Here is a 15,067-nt window from a genome sequence, read left to right as displayed (position 1 = left end):
GGCGTTGGACGGTTTGCCAGAACCTCTTCGAGGCCGACCGATAGTCCTCCTCCATAGCCTCCCCGAACTCCTCCCAGACCCGAGTTTTTGCCTCTGCGACCGCACGGGCTGCGGCACGCTTGGCCTGCCGGTACCTGTCAGCTGCTTCTGGGGTCCCACCTACCAACAAAGATAAGTAGGACTCCTTCTTCAGCTTGATGGCATCCCTTACTTCCGGTGTCCACCACCGGGTTCAGGGATTGCCGCCGCACCAGAGACCTTGCAACCACAGCTACGAGCAGCCGCATCGACAATGGAGGTGGAAAACATGGTCCACTCGGACTCCATGTCTCCAGCCTCCCCTGGGATCTGGGAGAAGCTCTCCCGGAGGTGGGAGTTGAAGACCTCGCTGACAGAGGGTTCTGCCAGTTGTTCCCAGCAGACTCTCATGATACGTTTGGGCCTGCCAGGTCTTACCGGCTTCCTACCCTCCCAGCGGATCCAACTCACCACCAGGTGGTGATCAGTCGACAGCTCTGCCCCTCTCTTCACTCGAGTGTCCGAGACACGTGGCCGAAGGTCAGATGATACGACTACAAAGTCGATCATCGACCTCCGGCTCAGGGTGTCCTGGTGCCACGTGCACTTATGGACACCCTTGTGCTCGAACATGGTGTTCGTGATGGACAAACTGTGACTAGCACAGAAGTCCAACAACTGAACACCACTCAGGTTCAGATCGGGGAGGCCGTGCTTCCCGATCACCCCCCTCCAGGTCTCACTGGAGGGGGGTGATCACTCAACAACAAAAAACATTTCCAAGGATTTTTATTCAGATACGTGGTTTCTGCACTGATCTGTGGTTCAAATCCCCGCCTGACTGGAAAATCACTAAGGGCCCTTGGGCAAGGTCTTTAATCCCCTATTGCTCCTGGTGTGTAGTGAGCACCTTGTATGGCAACACCCTGACATCGGGGTGAATGTGAGGCATAATTGTAAAGCGCTCTGAGCATCTGATGCAGATGGAAAAGCGCTTTATAAATGCAGTCCATTTACCATTTACCAGATTGAGGAGATGTAAGTACTTTTTCACCTGTTTAATTTTAAGTCAAATGTCAAGGATCTGTTGAGGTGTCATATACAACAAATAATATTTTCCATTCATGCAATGGTATTTTCATGCATTGAAGATGGGATGTTCATTTTTCAGTGCATGAAAATTTTATCATTGCTCAGTGGTTTTGCCACTAGTCTTCCGTGTTTTGGCCCGACGCATTGTTCATATTGGACAGCGCGAAGCTACGTCACAGCTCAGAGCGTCAAAAGTTCAAAAGTCAACTTGAAAAGTAAAAGTAAAAAAAAAAAAACAACAACTTAAATTTGCATCCTGACAGTCCTCAGTGTCCCTCTGATGCTTTATCAGTGTTCAACAGGTTCAGAGCAACGCAGTGAACGTGAATGAAGACGGAAGCTTTTTAAGACGCGCTCCTAAATGTGATGAGTGTGCACATCGCTCGTGCGCACACCATCTCTCGTGCGCACACCATCTCTTGCTCCGTTTTGCAGACAAACGATCACAGGACAATTTGTTTTTTTCTTTTTGTTAATCAGATGACAGATCGTCGTCCCGAGGACTTGGTCAGCACCGGGTCCTGCTGCGCACGGAAGGATGACTGAGCAAGAGTTTTGGTGGGAAAAGTGTCCGTCATCCTCTTGTCATTCCATCGAGGCGTCAGGCTGAGTGCATAAACACACAAATAGCAGTTCTGCGAAAGAAACTTTGCGCGCGACAACTCCCCCCACCTCTGTCCGGTTCAACTTATGTTTTTTCTTTTGTTCAATTAAAAAAAAAAAAAGATTGGGTTGAACTTTGACCGCGTCAGCCTGCCGACAAGCGGCAATGCGACGCTTCTGACGCCTCTAAAAAGCAACGTGTCTCACGCCTCTGACACTTCCGACGCGTGAAAGGCCCATTAATCTGCAATAATGAGCCTGAAATAGCACTGATCAAAATAATGAGGATAAAATCTATATCGGATTACTGATCGGGATGCAACGTCCGATTTCGATCAAGTCTGAAACCACGTGATCGGGCCCGATTTCCGATCACGTGATCGGATCAGGACATCCCTAGTTTTCACCTCTCCAACTGAAATATGAATTGGTTGCATTAGCACAGGCACTAAAGTTTTTTTCTTTGTCTGAAAAGTAATTTTCTTTCATTCGCTTACTCACTCTCCCACTCACGGAAGCATATATTTCTTATTTAATAAAATCTAAATTCATACAGTGCCTCCTGTGCTCTTAATAAATTAACATCACTTGCAAACATTAGCTAGTTAGTTAATATTTAATCTCATTCAGTACAGTGGCTGTGTTGTTGGCACAACTGGCGCACTCACCGGGTATGTCCAGGGCATCCATGATGTCAATCCATCGCTTTCTTTTCTCTACTCTATCATATTAGAGTGGAGAATTAACATCGAAAAGGCAGAGTTGCTTGGCCCACAGCTCCACCAACCTTTCCTCCTTTTGAATGGTCCATTGTATATACAAGACCTTTGGAGGTCTCACCAGGGCTTCCTTGCATCCATGCTGCTGTGTTTATGTTTCTCTGCCAGCTTTCATGTTTCTGGTGTTATTACAAATAATTATTGGTTGTTGTCTGATCAGTCTTTCTAGTCCTAGAAATATCAACTCTGTTTGATATTGTCATAAGGCCAACACTAGGAAAAGACTGATCCAAATGGCTTCCATATACCACCTGACAGCGATTGAGATGATGGGCACGTGCCGCAACTTGAGTAAACCTCTCATGATTTCATTCAGGTCTGTGACTGTGAAAATCATATAGTGTAAAGAGTAGCAGCTTCTTAATCAAAGGGTTCTTGTGACCACAAAGGCCCTGGAGTTTGTATTACAGATATGTCTTTACATCCAAAAATATGTTTTTGTTATGTGGGCCGCTGAAGAGGAGGTACTGCTGGCCCACCACCACCAGAGGGCGCCCTGCTTGGAGTGCGGGCCTCCCAGCACGATGAGGGCGCCAGACCCAGAAGAAGTGACAGCTGTCACTCATCCTCAGCTCCAGCTGTCACTCATTCCTCATCATCACCATCACCATAAAGGCCGGACTGCAACTCCACCTCCTCGCCGAGAAATCAACTACCGAAGAGGTAATATTCTCTGCTGACTCAAATCGTTGAGTGATAATCTGAACTTCTTTTGCAGCCGTTATCCTGTGGTGTTCTGCCTTATCTGTGGGATTGGCGTTTGGTGTGATCAGCGACGGCTTCGCCTCACACCCCAAACCAAGATAAGTGGTTAAAACAGGAGCTGCACGAGTGTATGATTGGAGGTGGAGGTGCTCCCTCCTAACTGAGTGCAGACTGTGGATTACTGAGTGTGCGGATTCACACTCATTCATCTTGTCTTTGTTTTCTGCCAGCAGTACCAGGGTCGACAGCCGAAGACAGAGGCCACCTGGGGATTCGGGACTTGGCGGCTCCGGTGTTCTTCAGACCGTTGGTGGTGGAAGCCATGTGGGACGCGGCTCCTCTCTCGTTGGGGGTCTTCTATCTTCGAGCCTGCCCACACGTCACCTGGTGTTAATTGACTTTACTGATTTTGTGTGTTTAGTTGTGTGTTGTCACAACATTAAATTGTTACTTTTTGGCTTATTCATTGTCCGTTCTTTAGCACCCCCTGTTGTGGGTCCGTGCTACGACACCTTCCCAACAGTTTTGGTAAAAATAGCCTGACCACACTGGCTATAGCTTTTTTTTTCCATCTGAGGACAACTGCTCACATTCAGACAGATCCGTGTCAGTGGATTAAAGGCCTTCCTCAAGGACATGTAATAGTGCCAATAATGGGGAGACAAGTGTTCACCCTCACCATTTACTTCACATTTAGCCATCTAATCCTGGTATCAGACCTACATCCCTCTGGTGACAAGACCACTGTTTGAAACTTTTAGAATGTCAGTTACAGATGAGGGCAAAACTATTTGCCTAGAAAGAAATTTAATGTTTTCTTCAAAAATTTCCCAGGTGCTTTTTTAAAAGAGGAATTTTTAACACAGCATTGCTACACATCCTAGTTTTATTTTGGATGCTTCCATCATTTTACTTTGCACACACAAACAAAATTATTTCACAAAATCCAAAAGCTACCATGGTCAAAATTATTAGCCCCCTTAAGATCTGACCTTTTTATTTGTAATGCTCACATCTTGTTAAAACTGAGGGTTATCTTCCAGTGTACACACAGTATAAAATGTCAGGAAGGGTTTGAGCTGTCACTTGAGAAAGTATCAAAAGAAATCTGTTTATATTTCAGACAAAGAATTGTTGATGCTCACAAAGCAAGAGGAGATATCACAGCGTTTCCAGGTATCAAGAACTGATTGAGAAGTGTCATCAAGAAATTCAAAGAGCTGCACAGTACAGAACAAGCCTGGGAGGGGCAGGAATCGAAAGATTTCAAAGACTCTGTACAAAGCCCTGAATTCAGTCCCTCTGAAAATCTGAGGTGAACTGAAGACCAAGATCCATGCAGGGAAGACCATCAAATCTGGAGGAGCTTGAGAGATTTGCCAAAGAAGAATGGGGTGGGATGCCTCAGGAGACATGTCTGAGACTTGTTGAAAACTACAACAAATGACTGCAGGCTGTTATCTAACCAAAAGGACACACAACTGACTATTAGCTTCAGTGGGGCTAATAATTTTGAGTGTGGCAGTTTTTGATTTTTTTGTGAAGGAATTTTGTTTCTGTGTGCAAAGTAAAATATTGTAAGCATCTAAAATAAAAGTAGGATGCTTATAAATGCAGTGTTGAAAATTCCTTGCTCTGAAGGCTAGAAGGAGTTACATTGTGTGGTTGTAGATTTAGAGAAAGCTTATGACAGTGTGCCAACAGAAGAGTTGTGTTATTGTATGAAGAAGTCTGGAGTGGCAGAGAAGTATGTTAGGGTAGTGCAGGACATGTACAACAATAGTGTGACAGCGGTGAGATGAGCAGTAGGAATGACAGACTCATTCAAGGTGGAGGTGGGATTACACCAAGGATCAGCTCTGAGTCCATTCTTGTTCGCTGTGGTGATGGACAGGTTGATGGATGAGATCAGACAGGAGTCTCCATGGACAATGATGTTTGCAGACGACATTGTGATCTGTAGTGAGAGTAGAGAGCAAGTTGAGTCTAGCCTGGAAAGGTGGAGATATGCTCTGGAGAGAAGGGGAATGAAAGTCATTAGGAGCAAGACTGAGTACATGTGTGTGACTGAGAGGGAGCTCAGTGGAATAGTGCAGTTACAAGGAGTAAGTAGAAGTAGTGAAAGTACATGAGTTTAAATACTTGAAGTCAGCTGTGGTAGAGAGGTGTAGAAGAGGAGTGCAGGCAGAGTGGAGTAGGTGGAGAATGGCGGCAGGAGTGATTTCTGACCTAAGAATATCTGCAAGAGGGAAGGGGAAAGTTTACAAGACAGTAAGTAGTTAGGCCAGCTATGTTGTACAGCTTAGAGATGGTGACACTAACAAAAAGACAGGAGGCAGAGCTAAAGATGTTGCGATTCTCTTTTGGGAGTGACGAGCATGGACAGCATTAGGAATGAACATATCAGAGGGACAGCTTAGCTGGGACGGCTTGGAGACAAAGTCAGAGAGGCGAGATTGAAATGGTTTGGACATGTGCACAGGAGAGACCCTGGGTATAGAGGGAGAAGGATCCTGAGGATGGAGCCTCCAATGCAGGAGGAAAAGAGGGAGGCCAAAGAGGAGGTTTATGGATGTGCTGAGGGAGGACATGCAGGTGGTTGGTGTGACAGAGAAAGTTACAGAGGAAAGAGTGAGATGGAAACGATTAAACCATAGGTCACCAACCCTGTTCTTGGAGAGCCCCTGCCCTGTATGTTTTCCACAGAAGTCCTACTGAAGTCACACCTGTTTTTTTTTTTTAAGTGGTGTCTTCCAGCTGTTGATTGCCTGAGTATACCTGATAGAGTTAATTGCCTGGGAATGGATCTGGGAGAGTTAGAAAATATGCAGGGCAGGTGCCCTCCAGGAACAGGGTTGGTGACCCCTGGATTAAACTGTACTACACAAGGTTAATATGAGTGGTTAGCACCGTTGCCTCACAACTAGAAGGTTCTGGGTTTGCATTTGACCTGGTCCTTTTTTGTGGGGTTTGCATGTTTCCCTCTGTTTTTGTGGGTTCCCTTCAGGTGCACCAGCTTCTTCTCACTTAGAGAGACATGCAGGTTACATGAATTGGTGACTCTAAGGCCCATTCTTAATACCATCTTTTCACCCTTCCACTTCGCCCTTTTTCTTCATTTTACACATGCAAAATAAATGGAAAGGGTGTAGGGAGAGTATTGGGATTGAATGTACGTGTGAGTGAGGGTGAATGTCTTCGTATGTCTTTATGTGTTGGCCCTGTGATAGAGTGGTGGCCTGTACAGGGTGTGCCACACCTCTTGCCCATTGACCAGGATGCTGTGACCCTTAATTGGAATAAACAGGTTTAGAAAAGGAAGAAAGGAAGGAATGAATGGTGACCTACCGGTATACAGTATTTCAGCACTTTTGTTATCTTTATCACAAAATCTGTAACACATTAAGGGCCCCTTCACACATAGTGTGAATTTGGTCGAATTGTGCATTAAGTGCGCATGATGCAGGAATCGTATGCAAACCGTGTAATTTCGTAGCTGCTTCCAACGCCTCATACACTTGTTGCAACAACTATTTGCGCACACCAGTGGCTGAAAGACAGAGTGTGTGCAGTGCGAGTCTGTTGAACCCGCTCGTGGCAGGTGTTGGCCATATTCCAGGTGACATGCATGAACATCTAACATCACTCATTTGGCACTTAGAAAATGTGTGGCCATTCACACTCTTGGCACGATAGCAGACTGCAGACAATCACTGTCGTACTCGCCATAAAATTTGTCTACTGACAGGAGGTGTGGCTTCTGACAGAAGCAGCTGTGGGATCTGTGGATCTGGACAATCCAGCTGGACAACACCTACTGTGTTTGGACAGACATGGACTAACAACTGTCCACTATGATGCACGTGTGTCTGATTGTTGTACTTATGTGGATATAAATAAAAACATATATCACCATGGCGACAACCTGCAGCGAGCGCGTGTGCGTATGGAGCGGATATTGACAGCCTACCAGGTTGAAACTGACCATCAGATCAGAACATACAGTGGGTGATCTGACCGTCACGTCACCCACGTGAGCTCTGTTCCACACAATGCGGTGTCAGTGCTGCAGCGCGGCATCCACAAGACACACGTGTCAGGCATAACACACGCGCGGGGCGACTGGACGCAGCGGACCAGTAGATGTGGACATGATCAGAGCACACTGCTTCTCATTCATGTCTTTTCGCGACTGTATGTCTGTGACCATGGGTCATCACCAGAGGAACAGACGCATCATATTTGTATTGTCTGCTTGATAAATGCGGTGTTTTCATATGGTGTGTAATTTTAATTTTTTTTTTTTTTTTTGGAATACTTCCATGTCCTAATATGAGGCAGATTCCCACAGCTTTCAGAGGACAGCTCCGTAGCTCAGTGGTAAAATTTCTGACTGGCAATCAGAGCTTTGGTGCAGAGAATGTGCAGAGAAGGTGCGGTTTCAAGTCCTGTGGGTACCAGCTGGTTTTTATTTTTTATTTATTCCACATGAGCGGCGCACCTCGCACTGTATTCCTACTTGGAAGACTCTGTCACATCCACAAACTCTTGCACCAGGATTGTGCACGCCTGCCCGTCGGCGCAGTGTTTCATGGTGTGCTAATTCGAACTGTTTCGCCGTACCAGATTTTGCACTACCACAACAACCACAACACCAGAGGTATACACTCTTGAAATCACCTCTGTATCTGTGTAACTGGTTGAATTTATGCCTGTTCGCCAGATAGGCTAAGATTCTCTCATTTTGATCAGACGCATCAGGTCCAGTGGGCCAAGAGATGGAGGGAATTGATTTGATTTTAGTTTGGATCCGTCAAGGTCACACTTCCATTCCTTTGCTCATATATAGGAAAATGGTAAGTTTGGAGGAAATTAGTTTAAATTTGCCTCTTTTTTTGTGAACTTGAATGTTTCACATCTTATCTATCATTTTTTCCACATGCCAGATAGTTTGGAATGAGGGTGTGGTGTTGCAGCTTCATTCTTGTTTTACTGTATTTGTACCTTTTTGCTCGAAGTAGAACCAAATTTAATTTGTAAAACGCAATACAGTTTTATCTGTATAAAAACAAATTACTCACATACACAAACTGTTAAAATATCCTTAATGTTGTGAATTCACAAGTGTTGTTTTTTGTATTGGGTTTTTAAAAAATGCAGTACATTGGTCCCTTGTTTATCGTGGGAGTTACGTTCTAAAAATAACCCGCAATAGGCGAAATCCGCTAAGTAGTCAGCATTATTTTTTTTACAATTATTATAGATGTTTTAAGGCTGTAAAACCCCTCACTACACACTTTATACACTTTTCTCAAACAGGCATTAACATTTTCTCATTTTTCTCTCCTGTGTAAAGACTCTTTTTTTTTTCTTCTGGGCAAGAAGATTGAAAAAGAAGAAGCATGTAAAATTGCACTAAAAAAAAAAAAAATCCACAAAACTGCGAGGCCGCGAAAGGTGAACCGCTATATAGCGAGGGACCACTGTAATTGAAGTTCTGCAAGGAAATATTGCAATTGTACAGTATTTTTAATAAACAGCTCTTTTGCTCAGCAGTTTAGTTTACAGTCTTACTGTATTTCAAACATTGATTTTCCATTTACTGTTTTATACTGTCATGATGTAACAGACTTTATTTGTTTCACACTTTTTTATTTAATTTTTTTGCAACATAGTGCTTCAAACAGTCAGTATCATCTTGCTGTGAGAGTATGACACTTGCAGGATTATGTGTTGTAAGTTGGGTTGTTGTTGACCCCAATGTGTAGTCAGTGTGATTGATGCGAGAGGAGCCTGTGTGGAGGAATGTTTGTTGCCGTGGTGATGAGATGATGTGCAGGTCATGGAGGAGGCTAATCCACATTACTGCAGGGAATGTATAGTCACACACTGCTAAAAACAGTTGGAGCAAGGCTGGGCGGTATGGCCTAAAATTTAAATTATGGTATAGTTTTAAAGCATGAATGGTAACCTGTTTTCAGTATTACAGTATATTCAATTGTATTGAAATTTCACTATACAGTGCATCCAGAAAGTATTCACAGTGCTTCACATTCACCACATTTTATGTTGCAGCTTTATTCCAAAATGGAGTAAAATTCATTTTGGTTTGAGTTGAAATATCAATGGTCAATGGTTTGAGTTGAACTGTCTTCTACCTTCTCTGGTTGTACAGTGTCACAGTCTCTACAGTTTCTACCATGGTTCCCAAAAGAGGCTTCACAAACTACTGGATCAAAAAGTGCAGTAAGATTTGATTACAGTCATTCTTAAAGTATTCACAGCACTTAACTTTCCCACATTACAACCTTATTCCAAAATAAAATAAATTGATTTTCCCCCTCAAAATTCTACTCACAACACCCCATAATGAAAACATGAAAAAGTTTATTTCTTTTTTTTTTTTGCAAACTTATTAAAGAAGACATTAGGTTAAACATATCCCAGCATGCCTAACCCAGCCACTGCACCCTGCTATTGAAGTGTGTGCCATTACTGATGTATTACCTAAATTTACAAAATTTTATAGTATCTCACTAGGCGTGCTGACGAAACTCGTAACTTCTACAAAAAGCACAACTTGCTTATTTGATCCTATACCAACAAAACTGTTTAAGGACCTATGGCCCGCTCTTGGGCAGACTGTGCTGGAAATGATTTATCTCTCATTAAATTCTGGATCTGTTACTAAATGTTTCAAATCTGCAACAATTAAACTATTACTTAAGAAATCTAATCTCGACCCTTGTGTATTGAAAAACTATAGGCCGATATCAAATCTATCGTTTTGCTCTAAAATTCTGGAAAAAGTGGTTTCACGGCAGCTTGTGGACTATCTTACTGAGAATAATCTTTTTGAGCCACTGCAGTCTGCTTTTAGAAAATACCATTCCACAGAGACGGCTCTCACTAAAGTGGTGAATGATCTACTGCTTACAATGGATTCGGACACCACTACGGTTCTGGTGCTGTTACATCTCAGTGCTGCGTTTGATACCGTGGATCATCATATTGTACTCGATAGGCTGGAGAATCATTTTTGGATTACTGGGAATGCCCTTGCATGGTTGACGTCATACCTGACCAGTCATTCTCACTGTGTTTTGTACAGTAACACTACCTCTAACCTTAATGACATGAAATTTGGGGTTTCACAGGGGTCTGTCTTAGGTTCCCTGCTTTTCTTCCTTTATATAACACCCCTTGGGCACATATTGTGGCATTTTAGGATTACCTTTCACTGCTTTGCTGATGATACTCAGTTATACATGCTGATAACTGCTGGTAATCTCATCCACATAAAATCCTTAGGAGATTGCCTTGCATCAATGAGCAGCTGGATGTCTAGCAACTTCCTCTTTTTAAAACTCTGACAAGACTGAAATACTGGTTCTTGGTCCATTGAGACATTGGCATCAATTTGACCAGTTAATGCTTAGTCTAGGCTTGTGTGTCATACATTACACTGACAGAGTGAGGAACCTTAGGGCAGTGATTTTCAACCTTTTTTGAGCCGCGGTACCCTTTTTATATTTACAAAATCCTGCGGCACACCACCAACCAAAATAATTATTAATTCTATTACCTCTGGTTTTGCGCAAAACCCAATTATCGCAATAGAAAATCAATACAGAAAACACAGCATTTCGAAAATCCTCAATCATTTTGCGCTCTTATCTCAAGTAGGGCTGTCACGATTAGGAATTTCTGGAGACGATTAATTGTCAGACAAATAATTGCGATTGACGAATATATTGTCTATTTTTTTCTTTTTTTTCCCCTTCTTTATATTCTACTATTGTAGTATAATTACAAACTCTGGAAGAACGTTTGGCTTCTGTGAGTGGAGAAACTGGGAATGGTGCAAACATTTTTATTTTTATCTTCATTTTACATACAGTCCCAACTTTTTCTGATTTGTGGTTGTTTCTGTTGCATTCTGAGATTGTTTCTCCTCATCAGTCACGTTTTGTGCTAAACACTGCATTAAGCTCAAGATGAAACAAATAAATACCTTTGGAAATACAGCTGTTAAAGTTCAGAGTTCTCACCTGCTTTTTGTGATCTGTGCGTCTGAACATTGTTTTTTTTTTGTGGCTCAGTTCATTCATATATTCTCATTTTTTAAATATGTTTTTAAAGATATTGACCGTTTATTCATCTCATGATCTATAAATTCAGCATATGACCGCGCACATGGTGGGAACAGGATGGTAACCGCAGAATCACACCTTTAGAGAAAGTTCAGAGAGAAGTAAAGGTAGCTTCACATTTTTGTTTTGTTAACATGTTCACTCGGGTTAAAATCCTCTCTCTGCTCCGCGCTCGCTGCGCACTGAACATGTCGCGCCTGCATTCAGGAATCTCCGTCACCCACCCCCTCCCTCGCAGTCTGCAGCCTGTTAACTCCGCGCGTGCGCACACACAGGCACACACACCGACAGCTCCGCATTTTAGACGGCACTGTTTTAATCGGTCGTCAGCCTCCTTGTTATTGTCCCGCCTTAAGACGAGAGCAAGGCTGCAGCACAATGACGTCAGATTCTGAGTCGTTTTATGCTTTGTGGATAAAATAAATAATTCACGGTAATCGCGGCACCCCAGTTGAGAATCACTGCCTTAGGGTAATTTTTGATCCTTCGTTGTCCTTTGACCTCCGCATTAGATATATTACGAGGGCTGCTTTCTTCCATCTGCGATATATAGCGAAGATTCGTCCCATCCTGTTTATGGCTGATGTTGAGGCCTTGATTCATGCGTTTGTCTCTTCTAGATTGGACAACTGCAGTGTTCTATTTTCTGGTTTACTGAAGTCCAACATTAAGGCTCTCCAATTGGTTCAGAATGCTGCTGCCAGACGTTTGATACGAAGCAGAAAGTTTGACCACATTACACCCATTTTGGAATCTCTTCACTGGCACCCTGTCCCTGTGAGATCAGATTTTAAGGTTCTGCTACTCACCTATAAAATTGTTCAAAGACTGGCACCTCCCTACTTAGCTGACCTAATCAAACCCTACATACCGGCCTGGGCTGTGGAATGATCTCCCTGCATCAATAAAACAGTCAGATTCCGTAGAGACTTTCAAGTCTTGACCTAAGATGCACTTATTTTTCCTTTCGTATGGCTAGCATACTGGCATAGTATGTTACTGTGCTTTTTAACTCTTAAATTAATTTTATTAGGAAACGGAGCAGGCCACGGCCTCAACTTTATCTAAAGTCTGGGTCTTTTAGTGAAGCTTAGGGCTAGTGGCCGGTGATCACCTTAGTATTTCTTTTGATTTCCTTGTTGCTTAATTCTGACAAATTATACTCCATTTGTTGTCTTTCTGATGCCTGATTCTGTTTTTTTTTTCTTTTCTTTCTGTTTGAGGTGCAGCTCCATCCACAGTTGGGTGTGGTATCTGTTCCTAAGACCCTACTGTCTTGTGCACCGGCAACATTTGCTGTATATTCGATTTGTGAATTGTTTTGTAATTTGTTGGTAGCATGGCCCAAGCATAGGGTCACCCCGTTGAGTCTGGTCTGCTTGAGGTTTCTTCCTCAGAGGGAGTTTTTCCTTACTACTGTTGCCTGTGTGCTTTCTCTGGGGGTTGATAAAGTTAGACCTTACTTATGTGAAGCGCCTTGTGGCAACTTTATTGTGATTTAGCACTATGTAAACACCCTTTGCTCAATACTTTGTTGATGCACCTTTGGCAGCAATTAACAGTCTCAAGTCTTCTTGAATATGATACCTCAAGCTTGGTGCACCTATGTTTGGGAAGTTTGTCCATTCCTCTTTGCAGCACCTCTCAAGCTTCATCAGGTTGGATGGGGAGCGTCGGTGCACAGCCATTATTAGTTCACTGCAGAGATGTTCAATCAGATTGAGGTCTGGGCTCTGACTGGGCCACTCAAGGACATTCACAGAGTTGTCCTGAAGTCGCTCCTTTGATATCTTGGCTGTGTGCTTAAGGTCATTGTCCTGCTCAATGTGAACCATCACCACAGTCTGAGTTCAAGAGCACTCTGGAGCAGGTTTTCATCCAGGATGTCTCTGTACATTACTGCATTCATCTTTCCCTCAATCCTGACTAGTCTCCCAATTCCTGTTGCTTTAAAACATCCCCACAGTGTGATGCTGCCACCGCCATGCTTCACTGTAGGGATGGTGCCTGGTTTCCTTCAAACATGATGACTGGCATTCACACCAAAGAGTCTTTGCCTCATCAGACCAGAGAATTTTGTTTCTCATGGCCTGAGAGTCCTTCAGGTGCCTTTTGGCAAACTCCAGGTGGGCTGCCATGTGCCTTTTACTATGGAGTGGCTTCTGTCTGGCCACTCTACCATACAGGCCTGATCTGGTAGATTGCTGCAGAGATCGTTGCACTCTCTCCATCGACAAATGCTGGAGCTCTAACAGAGTGACCATCAGGTTCTTGGTCACCTCACTGACTCAGGCCTTTGTCTCCTGATCGCTCACGTTAGTCAAGTAGTCAGCTCAAGGAAGAGTCCTGTTGCATCCAAACTTCTTCCATTTACAGATGATGGAGACCACTGTACTCATTGGAACCTTTAAAGCAGCAGAAATGTTCTCTACCCTTACCCAGATTTGAATCTTGAGGTTCCTTCTCCTTTCTTTCCAGTGTTCCCGATTTGATATTCTGGTTGGCCATTTAAGGTCTCACAACACGCCGCCCATGTATCTGATATGCATGTGTTGCATAGAGTGGTAGGTTGCAACCGTGTCACAGGAATCAAGGGGAAAATTTGTGGAAGAGTACGGGTATAGTGCCTGTCATGTATAGGCTGCACGACACCCCTGTGACGTCAGTGGTTAGCATGTGCCAATCACTCCTAACTAGCGTGTAATGCAAGCCAGGAGTGCATATAAAAGGAGGCCAACACTGCCTCGCGATCCAATGTTGGTGATTCTGTGTTAGTACAGCCAATATCACTTCGTGCCTCTCCTCATTTTCTATCATCTACCTGTGGAGGTCCAACACGCTCAGACATTGTGGCAGTATGACAACAGCCATTGGCCCCATCATCTGTAATCCTGGACACACTGTTCCTCCATTTTTGCACAACTTTATTCATGAAAATTATTCAATATTACAAAAAAAAAAAAATAAATAGCTTGTGTGGACGTGATGCATTTTGATACCTGCCTCGAGGCTGCACTGCTGTCCAAGGTCCTGAAAGAGTGAAAACGCCAACTGTGGGTCTGTGCTGCATTATAGCTTAGCATTCTTGCACTCAACACCATAAAGGTCATGTCTGATCACATCTCTCTTTTTATAAGAACAAACAATCAAACAACCCGTGCGTCATATTATTCGGGGGAATGGAATGGAACATAATCCTGGTGGTGCCCTCTTCTTCCTTTGCTAATGCTACATGATCTCCCCATTTTATATATATACAGTGGTCCCTCGCTATATCGTGGTTCACCTTTTGCTGCCTCACAGTTTCGCAAATTTTTTTTTAGTGCAATTTTGCATGCTGCTTCTTCTTTTTTTTAACAGCGCATTGTGTTCTGCGTCCTCATCAGGCAGACCGGTCGGCATCACCGCGATTGCTCTCACTGCCTCCGATGCGCTTACCGAGTCTGCGGGCTTGGTAAGCGCTGCAATGGGCCACTCACACCGCCCCCCTATCTGCTGTGCGGAGTTTCGGCCAAAATCTGGCAACAGGTCCAGAGACTACGCTCGGTGTTTTGATGCAGAGCGCTCCAGCAGCCTGCAAGGATAGAATTCTTGTGGAAAAATCCGCAGCGCTGTATGGTCTCAGTAACTGCAGCCGCAGAGCTCCGTGGCCACTGAGAGAAGTTTGTATCTTTTTAATGACTTGGATTCTTTGCGGGTCCCGCATCCGTCCCGCAA

At 43.7% G+C, this 15,067-nt stretch overlaps 1 protein-coding gene and 1 long non-coding RNA gene across 2 annotated transcripts in view; both read left to right on the top strand.

Moving 5' to 3' along the window:
- The window catches only part of tmem86a (transmembrane protein 86A), a 52,914-nt gene that overhangs the window by 15,984 nt on the left and 21,863 nt on the right, over nt 1-15,067 (top strand). The gene's annotated exons all lie outside the window — the stretch shown is intronic.
- Nucleotides 4,541-13,435, top strand: LOC117516022. The gene is made up of 3 exons (XR_004562285.1): nt 4,541-4,713; nt 7,617-7,619; nt 13,423-13,435. It is a non-coding gene; the product is annotated as an uncharacterized LOC117516022 (long non-coding RNA).

This window comes from Thalassophryne amazonica, chromosome 8 (assembly GCF_902500255.1).
Source record: "Thalassophryne amazonica chromosome 8, fThaAma1.1, whole genome shotgun sequence".
Taxonomy (NCBI): domain Eukaryota; kingdom Metazoa; phylum Chordata; class Actinopteri; order Batrachoidiformes; family Batrachoididae; genus Thalassophryne; species Thalassophryne amazonica.
Note: the sequence above shows the minus strand (reverse complement) of the source record. Positions and strands in the feature narration are given on the sequence as shown.